Source organism: Physella acuta, unplaced genomic scaffold (assembly GCF_028476545.2).
Source record: "Physella acuta isolate Inbredline_101_S28 unplaced genomic scaffold, ASM2847654v3 ptg000590l, whole genome shotgun sequence".
Lineage (NCBI taxonomy): Eukaryota > Metazoa > Mollusca > Gastropoda > Physidae > Physella > Physella acuta.
In genome coordinates, this window is record NW_026732109.1 from 415,001 (window position 1) to 427,500 (window position 12,500).

Genomic DNA, 12,500 nt, shown 5'->3' on the forward strand with positions numbered 1-12,500 from the left:
AATAACTTCATCTTCCGAGTTTAGAATATAAAGAAATGAACTATTTCATTAAAATATGATTTAGATCTACGCACGCTATGAAATGTATACAATACAATTTTCTCACCCTAAACTTTAAAAAAATACTTTATCTATTAGGATTCTAGATTTAGATCTAGATATTCTAGATCTAGATTTAGATATAAATATTCTAGATACTCTAGATCTAGAGATTCTAGATATAGATCTAGATTCTAAATTATCTAGATCTACGGGAAAACTAGACTTAAACAGATTTAGATCTAGACCCTACCTAGATCTAGAATCTATTCCAATAATAAATTTCTATACTAAGCTATTTCGGGCCTTAGTTATTTAATGGAAATCTTTGTTTGTTCAGCTATGCAATTGGCTCATTTGTGATAAAATGCAATTTGAAAGCATAAGGCTTATTCGCGTAAGTTAAGTTTCTTAAGTAACTCTTTTATTCTCCAAAAAAAAATTATTGTGATGACAGTTTTAATTGTTCTAATAGGTGTTGGGAGTCTATGTTATTTTAAACGAGGATAAACATAGACAGTACATAAAACAAAAACCCTTTTTTTCATAATCGTAAGAATGTTTCATTCCAATGCTCTAGATCAATATAATGTTTCTTTTCCTAAGTTTCCCAAAATGAATTTTTTTTTAAACTGAATTACAATTTTTTTTTCATTACTCTCTACCGTTTCTTCCCCTTTCACCTCCGAGCGAAATTAAAAAAAAAGTAATTCATACAAAAAAAATAGAAATAACAGTATCCGCTACCAACCCACCCCCCACCCCCACGCACACACAACCCACAACCCTCCCCCGGACAGTTTTAAACGCCGCTCCTCTGAGATAAGTATCTAATAGAAAAACAGGGTACCATTTTGTAAATAGAAGAGAGAAAAAAGTCGCCAGAATAGCCCGTTTAACGGGTACCGATGGCTAAGATTTATATATAATTGACTACATCAATTACTTCTTTGTTACTTCACTGACTACTAGATATCTAAATGTTCTTTTCTATTATCTTCTGTTACTTAGTGTCGTAGGTAGGATTTTTGGGTCCCTATGGAAAATTATCATTGAGACCCATTGTCAGCCGTTAGGCTACAAGAGAGTTAAACTAAGGAATCAAATGTTACTGAAGATTGAGGGTTTTCAAAAATATAAATTTTCTGTACATTATGCATTTTATACGTCCTGATTTTGTATTTATACTATATTATTATGTAGGCCTCAACTCTGTAATTTTGTAAAATGTTACTTGCTTACAGTTAACTTTTTTTTTTTAGTAACCAAACACAGAGGCGTCACAAGATGGAGTCAGAGGTGCGGTCAACATAGGATGACACTATGACAAAATATGGTAAAATATACTGTCAGAACTATGTTATATCCAGCAAATATAATAAAAGATAAGTGAGAGAGGAGTGACACTCTACCGGAAGTGCAAAGTTGTTGAAGGCGATTGAGTAACACCTTTAGTCAACTCGCAGGGTAACACCAGACCTTGTGACGCCACTGACCTGACACAATTTAAAAAAAAAACATTCTCGATATTTATTTAGATTTTTTTTTTTCATGCTTTTAACTTTGCAAAACGATTAACACGTTCCATAAGATCCATTGTTCTATACGTAGGATGGCCAAGTTAATGGGCATGCTTCATAACAAATTAATAGCATCACAATGAGCAAATAATGACATTTAAAAATTCCACCATATATACATACATTTTTTTCCCGATCACCGTGGAATGTTAAAGAATAAGTTTACATAACTAGCGTACTAGTCCCACATAATAATGTATCGAAACAATTTTTAAGGGTTTCATCACGCGTTACTAATTGTATTTTTGGTCATGTAGCATTGTTTCCTAAAAATGAGATAGTTAAACTGTAAAAAAAAAAACGACTGCTAATTTTTTGAAATCTTTATCGCTGGGCTGCGGGTTTGTCTACACTACCGCTCAGATGCACTTATGCGTGCTGTATGAAAGCATTGAGTGCACGTTAATCATCCTCCGTAATAGGGAGGGTGAATACCTTTTGGCGACCGCCTACAGACGTCACAGGTGTTACTGGTTACACTAAGGTAGGTAGATGGATGCAACCCCTGGTTCAGTTTAAATCATCTAACGTAGAGGCCCACTAGTGTAGCTTTTGTGCTTAGTGATATCTGTACTCAGTTTGATCGTTGTACAAGTAGTACCCATGCAGCGCACGCAAACCTTGCACTCAGGTAGCCGCTGGCTATCTCGGGGCGGCCAACCTTACTAATGCTGATGCGCTGGAGGACACCCCTTATTTGATTTAGAAATATATTTTAGTAGCACTCCGTATTCCTAGTGGATGTCACTCATTAAAACGAATATAGGCGCCGTTGTTTTCTCGTGAGGGCCCGGGGCTCACCGGGCTACAATACCGCTGGGACGCCTGCTGATGGTCCTGTGCAATTAGCCTGCAAATTAAGTAGTAACGCTGACCTGTTGCGCCGGACACCTCATCAACGGACGCCAGATGCCAAGATAGCCACTGTGAAACTCTGGGTGGCAAACCGCTCGGCCTTACTGCTGGGGACCGCCACCCGAAATAAAATAAAAATGTAATGCCAGAAACTTTCCCGAATGTCAGTTTCTTTCAGGTGTCTTTCTATTGAATTTCTTGGAAAAAAAAAACACCGCCATGCAGTATTCACAACTACTTTCCAAAGTTTCTTGGCGATTGGTGAAAACCAAAAACTTATAGTTTTAGTACCACCATATAATTAAAGTTATATAAGATAAACTAACAAAATGTCATTAAAGTTAAAATTAGTAGATATAAAACGAGAGTAATCGTCCCTAAACTTTCTCGAATATTTATATATAACACTACGGGGGATGGCAACTCGGGATAAAGACAAGATTTTTTAATCCATTTTTAATTATTCAAACTGTTTAAAAATGTAATAGAATCTCGTAGAAAAAATAATTGCGCACCAAGTGAACGTAAACAATATGTGTATAATAGTGCGGAAAAAAAATTAGTAATTTATAAATTAACATGCGTTTTTTTTGTTGAGAAATCGGAAATAGCGTAAATTAATACTTCCGGTGAACGGTAATTACTAAACATGTTACATAAATCATATAATTAGATCTTTGACTTAACATTTGAAATTGTTTTTCTCTATCTGAAACAGTACTCCAGTTATTAGCTTTGGAAAAATTGAAGGTAGAATACATTTCACTTTCGGTTACCGGAAATCGCTAAAAGTTGATACGGAACTACAAATTTGATATAATACTTATGTATGAAATTTTATCAACGTAGCTGTAACGGTACGCAAGTTATCGTGTTCACAGGCAGACATACATACACACACATATACACACACAGACATATGGACAAAATTGCAAGACTATGGGGGTCGGCGTGGTCGAGTCGGTAAAGCTCATGGTTGCTAAACCGAAAAGTCTCGAGTTCGAACCCCCGGACAGATGAGGCTCGTTAGCTGGGGACAGCCACTCTTCTAGGAGACACAACTCCAAAATTAAACAACTGCTGCCTTGTAGTTTGTTCTTGGTTGGACAAAGGCTATGGAAGCAAATCCAAAAAGAAAAGCAGGCTGAAATCGGAGTCAATGGCCTCAGTGGCGCATAACCAGTTGACACGTAACGCTTAATTGTGTTGGAGACGTGGTCGAGTCTGCAAAAAGCACATGGTTGATAAATTTGAACAAAGTCTCTGCACTGGCAGATAAATCTCGATCCCCTTCAACACTAATAATTAAGAACGAAGAAGAAGAAGAAGCAAGACTATGATTTTCCGACTCAGTGGGGTGTAAAAGGTCGCGATTTGTAAAGAACTCGATTTTTGTTTGCACGATTACAATAATTCCTCTATTCTTTGCATATGAGAAAGTAAAACAAGTTAATAAAAAGTCTAGTGACAATTTAAGAGCAATTTCCTTATGTTATCTAAAAATAGATAGTGATCAAGTTTGTTTTTAAAAAATGTAAAAAAAATGATTAGGCCTAGCGAAACAAAACCTTGTAATTGTAACTTCCTATCACTCTCATATAAATTATAAATAAATAAATAGGGTACAAAAACAACGTTTGAATTAATAAGTAAAAAAATAACTTATAGCAAGATCTAAAAGACAGCGAAAAATAGATTATTTTGACACATCCCTTTCCCCATAGATCTATATCTATATATTGCTATATAGTACTGTAGTGTATTATGTTCATAACCCGTAGCTCTGTCGTAGCGTAAAGCACACACGGGGACAAAACACAAGACGTATAATGCTGGGGTGCGTTCAAGCTAGGAGAACGATCGGTTTGTAGGTGTTATTGTAATTTTTTAAAAAAAATTGTGACCGAACGAAAGGATATTTTTGAAAACTTTCTTCGACAATATTGTTCTAAATTATGGCAGAAATCGATTGGTAAATGTTTCAAGTCGCTTAGTGGTCTGGTTGCCGAGATATGGGCCAAAAACTGCATTTTTTGGCTTTTCCCGGAAATTCAGGAAGTAATTCCGGGAATTGTTTTGGCCCACAATCATCCTCGGAACTTGCTTAACATATTTGCTTTTGGAACTAGTCCTCGATATTGCTTCGTTGAGGAGTAGATACGACTTAAAGCTGGGGACACACCTATCCAAAAACTGAATTTTTTCGAGGCTTTTTGGCTTTTCCGGGAAATCCAGGAAGGAATTCCGGGAATTTTTTGGCCCACAATAATCCTCGGAACTTGCTTAACATATTTGCTTTGGAACTAGTCCTCGATATTGCTTCGTTGAGGAGGAGATACGTCTTAAAGCTGGGGACACACATCCATCCAGAAATGACGAGTTAATAATCGCAATTCTCCGTATGGAAATTGCGCTAAAAAAAGAGACAATCGTTAGACTTAGCACGCTATTTTAAAGGATGGTTAAGTTGTTATTATAAATGATTAGTAGGATGAAATTTCAGGGAGGGCAGTACGTCAGGAGAGAGGTGTAGGTAATTTCCCACCCAGTTGAGGGATGTTGCAAAACATGTATAATCTCACCAAAAAAGTCGAAGTTCGTTTATAGGCTAACGAGCTGACCCGCGACGTAACATACACCGCTATTTGGTTGTTTTATTTTCTAGTTCTCACTCATTCATAATGTGTGACATCGACACTACCAATGTTGTGACTGAAAATATTTTACATTAAAACACTATCAGTAGCTCATGAAGGACGATTATCCTCAACATCATTTACACTCCTACCCCCTAACCCCCCCCCCCCCTCTTGAAAGCAGTCGTTCGTGACGACAATTTACAGACGACAAGAAAAGATCAAGCAGAACTTATTATTACCTACCGTTAGTTTCAAAATGTTTAAAAACTAAATTATCTGCCCCTAATAGCCATCACTAAATTTGACTCAGCTCTACGATTATAAACAGCTCACCAGACTGGTGGGGTGGAGGTGGTAGTGATATGGTCTGTTGAGTATGAATGGAGATCGAGGTAGGGGCCGGTGCCCTGCATGGTCCCTCCATGAAGACAATTATATGGTGCACCGTCAAATCGCTTGCACGATAATTGCGACTACGCCTGTAGTGTAATTATTACGGAATGAACAAACTCACAAAAAATTAGAAGTTCATTTATAGGTTACTTCTCTCTATGACTTGCCTGACAATGCGACAAGCCTGTAGTGTTATTATTACGGAAGGGCCTTATTCGCCCCCCCCCCCCCCATCCACATACTGAATGCCACTATCTGTACAGTCAGAAAGAACTGGGGGTCTTTTTGGAACTTTTAATTAGTTCTAGAGTAGAAAATAATGTGTATTACCATTTTCCTTTTAAAAGTATCTACATAAACACAAATTAAATTTCCAATGTAAAAGTTTAAATTTTTTAAAGTGGAAAAAGGGCCCCCATGATCTTTGGGCTCCTATGACTTGCTTACTCTAACTTTATGGTAGCTACGGCACTGCAGACACTGCTCTGAACGCGTTTGCACACTCAGATATATTCAAAACTAAATATTTCAGAGCCTGTCTATGCAAATATTTTTGCTTTTTTTTTGTAGCTGGTTATTTTGACGATAATACATACATAAAATATAATCCCGATAATATTTACATCATTGACAGGTTTTCTAAAGCCAGATAATTTAACAGCCGAATATAGAGAAGAGTATTTGGATCTCTGTTTATTACATATTTGCAAACATTGAAGTACAGAGTAAGTCCTTGAACAATTTTATTTTCTTTGATTACTTTCAAATTGTTAATTTTTTGTATGAAACATTAACAAACATTTTATAACGTTAATTTTTAAAAAAAAATGGTTGTTTGTAAGAACAATAATCTTTTCTACAGTTCGCCAAAAAATTGTTTTGCCTATGATAATCTTAATTGCTAATATGTTTACCACTCACTATTTCGTATAACAGCTAATTTAAATCCAGCTAAATGTAAATGAGATGACTCATATATTTCATTATTAGGTAACATGTTGTATGCAGCCATCTGTTCATATAGCTAAACGTTACTTCGTGACAGTGGCGGAACTAGAAAAAAAGGGCCAGCCCGCAAAGAATTTTAATTGGGCCCCCTATATATATATATATATATATATATATATATATATATATATATATATATATATGTATATATATGTATATATATATATATATATATATATATATGTATATATATATATATATATATATGTATATGTATATATATGTATATATATATATATATACATATATATATATATATATATATATATATATATATATATGTATATATATATATATATATATATATATATATATATATATATATATATATATATATATGTATATGTATATATATATATATATATATATATATATATATATATATATATATATATATATATATATATATATATATATGTATATATATATATATATATATATATATATATATATATATATATATATATATATATATATATATATATATATATATATACGAAAATACTAACATAGATTAGAACACTCACAAGTCTTGTTCAAGTTTTTTTCTTTAAATAATTGAAAATACTTAGTTTTTATTAAAAAGTAAAAACAGGTTACAACACGTCATTTGTGTGACTGCTATTAGTCTGCTTTGAAAATCTCTGGTTAACATGTTTGCTGTAATGAAGTATGATGCTTCCTGTGAATAAGTCAGTCGAAATAACATGAAGCATGAAAGCTGTGTACGTGTAATGGTTTCTCGCCCTATGTTTATTTTTATGTTTTTTTTGTATTTATATTATTAGTTTTAAATACATTTCCTTTTTATGCTTTGTCATTCTTTAATATGTATTTTTTTAAAATAATAATTAAGAGAAGTAATTGCTTTTTAATTTGTTTAGTGTAAATCTATTAAAAGGTGCTCAAAAGCACACACATTTGACTATTTAAAAAAGGGAAATAAGTCATGGAAGAGGTTTGAACGTTTGCGTATCTTTCACGCGATGGATTTTATTTTCAAAAGAATTTTGCCGACAACAGCGTGTGTTAGATTGTAGGTGAAAGAGGACTTGAGATGGTGTCTATAAAATAAAGATAATCCAACCTCAGCTTCAGTATTCTTTTTACAAAACAACCATCAAGTAAAAAATGCAAGAAGATTACTTTTTTTAACTGTAAAAAAAATTTATTATGGTCGGCTGCGGGCCCCTAAACGTCCCGGGCCCCCCCCCCCCGCATTGCGGGGTCTGGCGGCACTGTAGTTCCGCCCCTGCTTCGTGATGACTGGGCTAGCTGTACGGTCGTGTTATATAACGGTAGTATAATGACTGAGCTAGCTGTTCAGTCACATGATAAAAAGGCAGTGTAATGACTGGGCTATCTCATTAGTCATACGAAATAAAGGCATTATGATGACTGGGCTAGAAGTCAACGGTTAAATGAGAAATTTTCTATTGCTTAGATATAGTATCTATGTTCTATATATTATTATATAATTCTCTTCACGGAGACCATAGAAAACACCAAGCTGTAAACGCGTCTAGCAACCCCCTCTCTTCTTCTCTAAGCATATCCATACCACCCCCACAGCCACATGGTCTGGTGAGCTGGGGTTCACGCTAAATGTTTACAATCGTAGAGCCGGGTTTAGTGACGTCTATTAGGGGCAGATAATTTGGTTTGAAACGATTTAAAACTTAAGGGAGGAGGCTGCTTTCACGGGGGGGGGGGGGGTTGTATGGTAGGGGTTGGGGGAAAGGAGAATGGGGTAGTATCGTCCTTAACGACCTACTGATAGTGTTTTAAAGCAAATATTTTCAGTGGCAGCATTGGTACTGTCAAATTCACAAATTATGAATTACTGAAAAGCAGAAAATAAAACAACTAAATAGCGGCGTATGATACGCCACGCCGCGGGTCGGCTCATTAGGTTTAATACCATAATTCAATCGACAATAGAGTCTTAGCCACTTCTCTGCCAGCAACATTTAAAAGTAAAACGTGATCAAATTTAATATTTTCTGTTACATGGGCTGATACATGGGAAGGATAAAAAGTTCAAATACTAATGTTCGGGCTGGATAAGTTCAGTAAGAAAAATAAATTACTCAACCGTTACGTGAAAATATGTTATGGGCACGATAACAGTTATAAAGTAATAATTACATTGCAGAACTTAATAACATCTCCAATAATGAGTAAACTTAATAACCAGGTCTGATGATGACGTGTCAACTCGATCTGTAGTAACATTAAGTTACTAATTTTAAAAAAAAATGAAAAAACTGCTAGACGGTCACTCGCAGTTTGTTTGTTGCTTTTCTGGAGATCGTACACATCGAAGAAAATGTTCCAAAGTCAATCAGTTTTCTCCGCAGGCTTTGCCTCATTTTTTCTGGAATTTTTTTTAAAAATTAGAAAACCATGACTTCATCAGGTTAAATTGCTTTTTTAATTTTCGAGAAGAGATTTTTTCAGGTATCTTTCTGGTGTCATCTTGCATTCCAAGAAGATTAACGCGGTGTTGGGCATGGCTAAAAAGCCTCCGATCTTTAAACAGGCAAGTTCTTTGTCTATGTTTTAATAAATGGATATACTCATTTTGGTGCACTAAACCTAGATGTAAATATGTAGGAATTTTTTGTGAACTACTCAAAATAGAATATATGTTTAGCATCTGTATGTCCGACCTTGTAAATGTTTATCTTTCAACTATAATGATCTAATTTTAAAGTCGGAATTGACTGAATTATCATTTTAATAACCCGCCCCCTGTACTTGCCCGCATCTAACCCATACCTCAACCACTTTAAATTAGTATGCCCACTCACACACACCAACAACTAAGCCCCCCCCCCTCCTTCCTCCCCCACCACTGATAGCCCACATAATAAGAGAAAGACTTCCACAAATATGTATTTAACACCTGGTAAAGCTGTTAAAGTTAAATAATTATCATTAAAAAAGTTTTTAAAAAACCCACGTTTTCTGATTGAACTAAAAAGTAGAAAATAAATGCTATACATCACAATAATGCAAGCGATCACTCTACTATAAGCGATGAAAAACGGAAAAAACGTGGGGCGCCGAAGTAAAAGTTATATTACTATTGATTAGATAATACTATTGACTTTTATTAGGGAGCTTGTAGAGAGTCAACAGTATTAGAAACTGTAAGAAAATCACGGCGCCCCACGTTTTTCATTTAAAAAAACACGATAACTTGAGTACCGTTATAGCTAGGTTGATGAAATTTCATATATAAGTATTATATCAAATTTTTAGATCCGTATTAACTTTTCAGCGATTTCCGATAACTGGAAGTGGAACTTTTTCTAATTTAATTTTTCAAACGCCTATAATTTTAGTACTATTTTAGATAGATAAATGAAATTCCACATATAAGTCAAAGATTCAATTCTCTGCCTTCTCTCAAATTTTGAGTAACTTCCGTTTAACGGAAGTAGTAATTTACGCTATTTCCGAAATATCAAAAAACGCATATGAATTTATAAAGTACTAATAATATTCCGCACTATTATACACATTTTATTTGGCGTTCACTTGGTGTGCAATTCTTTTTTCAACGAGATTATATTCTATTTTTAAAAGTTTAAGTAATAAAAAATGTATTTAAAATCATGTCTATATCGTGATGTGCTATCTCCCGTTGTGTCATATAAGAATATACGAGAAAGTTTAGTGGAGATCGCTCCTGTTTGTTTTTTTCATAATTTTTAAAACATAAAAATATAGTGTAGTTAAATGTTGATATAATTACCTTGTGATTTGTGTACGTTGCCATTAAAGGACGAAGAAACGCATAGACCAAACAGTCATCTGCTAAAAATAATACTTGTTAAAATTATATATATATCTAAAAAAACATTTAGTTTTCCACGCATAGTCTATGTAACATTTAGTTTTCCATGCATAGTCTATGTAACATTTAGTTTTCCACACATAGTATATGTAACATTTAGTTTTCCACGCATAGTCTATGTAACATTTAGTTTTCCACGCATAGTCTATGTAACATTTAGTTTTCCACGCATAGTCTATGTAACATTTAGTTTTCCACGCATAGTCTATGTAACATTTAGTTTCCCACGCATAGTCTATGTAACATTTAGTTTCCCACGCATAGCAAGTAAAACGTTTAGTTCTCCATTAAAACCAAACGATCCATAGGGCAGATGTAGTAGTGATAATGTTTCTTGACCTCGACATATACAAGGATGCTGTGGTCAACAGTATGCCCAGTCGCCTATAATTTCCCCAAAATGAGTGATGTACCCATCAGAGCTGGGTGAACTCAGGGTCGTTCTGCAATCCCAAGGAAAGAATTCGAAATATGTGGCATTCATTCATACAGTCTGACGTAAAATGACTAAAACGTGATATCATTATATAAATATACATGTATAATGTGTCGCTGACAACAAATATGCCAAAGAAAAATATGTAAATGTGTGTGTTTTTTGTTTTTCTACCAATGCGATTCCTTTCCAACTTAAACAGTAGATTTAGACTTGACGACAATCTAATGGGAGGAGATTGTGGCACCGAGTGAAACCCTTTATTAGTTAACACAAATTTAAAACATTGTAAAATATACAGGTAAAATCTTTATGTACAGATACAGCAATGTATGTGAGTTTGATTGTGTGTATCTTTTATGCATTACTACAACTTTATTCCGAACGACGTGAAACTGTGGGAAGTTCTTGAAAATAATCCTGAGGAGGTTTCTGCGATTCGATTCTTTTCAATATACTTAAATTTTTTTTTAAAAGTCGATAGCGGTTTAACACCGTTCATCCAATTGCAATGAATCTTTGGGGGGGGGGGGGGGGGGGTTGATTAGAATACTCCAGTGGAGGTTTCTGCAATCTTTTCTTTTTAATTTCGCAAGAGCGGCGCCTTGAGAAGATGCAATTATTTCTCAATATACGGTATATAAAACACAAAAGTGGGATATTTACAATGCGATGAGTACACACATTTTCAATAAAAGTAATTTTCAGTATCACTTTCGCCAAATAAAATCAAATTTCCCCCCTGCAGTATCCAATGGCGGAACTAGAAAAAAAGGGCCACCCCGCAAAAAAAAAATGTTTAGCTCCCCCCCCCATATATATATATATATTAATTTATATATATATATATATATATATATATATATATATATATATATATATATATATATATATATATATATATAATATACATATACATATACACAAAAACAAATTACGAACATAGGATACTCATTGCTGGCCTGTTCGGGTTTTGAAAAACAATGTTTTGTCTATCAATTAAAACAAATTAAAACATCATGTCATGTGTGTAAGTGCATTAGTGTGTTTTGTGAAAATCAGTTTTATTTTATCTCTCCTATAAGACCTTCTAACCTCTTGTCGGTCAATAGAATATAAAACATGAACGCTTTGTATAAGTAATGGTGTCTCGTGTTATGTTCACTTTTATGTTTTTTTATTTTATAATATTGATTTAAAATACATTTGTTTTGTACAATGTCAATCTTTAGTAAGTACTTTATTAAAAAAATAATAATTAAGAGAAGTAATTGTTTTTTAATTTGTTTAGTACAAATCTGTTAAAATGAGTTTATGAGCACCCCTATTTGACTTTACGTTAAGGCTCTTCAACGGGTTGGGCGCTGGTATTGGAATACATATCAAATGAAATAGTTACACCAACAAAGGACACACTAGATTTAAATATTTTCAGCTTTGGAAGTGTATTAATAAAATAAGAAGTAAAACAAATTGCAGCTACAATTACAACAAAACATATTTTGAAATGAAATTAGGATTATTACACTTAAAAAAAGAAAACCGTAAACTTTACATTTGTTAAAATAAGCCGAGGAACCATCAGTGATATAAACGGCAACGCTTTGAGCAGATTTTCTTGCTGTCTCCTTGTTAGAGAACATGTTCCATCCCAAAATGGTGTTGTAGACTTGGTCTGTCAGGGC